Source organism: Pygoscelis adeliae, unplaced genomic scaffold (genome assembly GCF_000699105.1).
Source record: "Pygoscelis adeliae isolate BGI_AS28 unplaced genomic scaffold, ASM69910v1 Scaffold9, whole genome shotgun sequence".
Lineage (NCBI taxonomy): Eukaryota > Metazoa > Chordata > Aves > Sphenisciformes > Spheniscidae > Pygoscelis > Pygoscelis adeliae.
In genome coordinates this window covers 2425652-2427332 of record NW_008825557.1, presented here as the reverse complement: position 1 = coordinate 2427332, position 1681 = coordinate 2425652, and positions in this window count along the sequence as shown.

The following is a 1681-nucleotide window of genomic DNA, read 5'->3' as shown; positions in this document are numbered from 1 at the left end:
TACATAGTAATCCAAACTTCTTTAAATCAGGTGGTCATGGAAAAATGTGGTTTGCTTCCAGTCTGGTAGAGATTGAACTGGATGATCTCAAGAAGTCCCTTGCAATTTATATTTATTTTTTTTTATCATCAGCCCTCCAAGTTGCAACTGTTTCACTTTACACGAGTGTATATGATCAAAGGGTTTTCCTAACTACTTAATGGTTATTGTAGCAAAAAAATGTAGACAAAATCAGATCCCAGCATATGGGAACCCAACAGAGAGGTAATTTATTTATGGTATCATATATAAAATATGCTACAAATAGGATTGGAATTTTTGAAATCAATATTTTTCTAATTTAAATCTTACATTGTTGTTAGCATATAAGATTCTGCAGCTTCTAGAGAAAAATTCACATATAAGAATTGAGGATCAAAAGCTCCATACTAATTTAAAAGAACAAAAACAAAAACCAAACAAACCACAGAGAAGAACCCTGTTAAAAGAACAGGCAGGAAAAAATAATTTCAGAATGGTTGATAAATGCATATAGCAGATCAAGAAGCACATAAGAAATACATGGCTGCTGGACCAGGGCTTTGAATTAACTTTAGTAGGTGGAGCCAGGAAGCAGCAATGAGGATAAAGCGAACCATGTGTCCTGGAATCATTAGATAATTCTCTGACACAGCCCACACAGTTTTGGCTGGTTCAGGCCTGTTTCATGGCCGGTTCCCTGTGTTCCGATGTGGTCCTCCGTCCATTTCCCTCACTCCAGACTAAGTTCCTCTGCAACCACAAGCAGATGTTTTCCAGACTACAATTCAGAACAGAGAAAACAATCCGTATCGGAAGGTTTAAATAGCTCATGGGGTCATGTAGCATCTGCCCAAAACCGGTGGTGCTTTGGAGACCCTTTAAGAGCAAGCAAATGAGCACGAAGTAGGAAGACATAATTTTATAGATCTAAATGTACCCCATCCTGTGCTCTTAAAATATCTCAGCATATGTGTGGGGAAAAAGACAGGGGGAACACCACATTTATGTGATTATTTCTCTACATGTTGTACTCTTAAAAACGTACATCTGTCATTTGAGATGATTTATCACGCTCTTCACTTAGAGCTATTGTCAGTCAACAAGAGCTATGTCGCTAATTTACAACTGTGTCAAATCAAAGCCTTTACAGAGCTGCCATTTTACCCAGATTATTTTTAGCGCAGGTGTTTCACTTACACAGGAGGAAGCAGCGATATATTGTGATCAAAGAGGACTTGAAAGTCCAGAGTGCCAACACCAGCTCTTCATCAGGTGCTAGCTGACTCATTGGCTTTTAATGTGTAAAATGAGTAACTTAACAATTATTAAGGTCGTAGTTGATAAGAGTCTGTCACTGAAGTTAACAGGAGTGGACAAATGCTGTCCTAATGAATACTGATGCTGACTCTGAAGCCAGTCAGTTAATACTACTAACGCACTAGGAAATTTGAATAAAACATGTGGGGAATGTTACGCTTTATTAACATCAGTATTTTGTGCCTTCTCTTCTTTCTGTGGATGAAGTCACCGCAGACCTACAGGTTCCTCTGCCTGCAGCCCCACTCTGTCGCGCCCGGACCCCCCCGCCAGCACCCCTCGCAGGCGCTCTCAGCGCTTCAGATCCCGGAGGAAAGGGGCAGCACCTCAGAGGGGCTGGGGA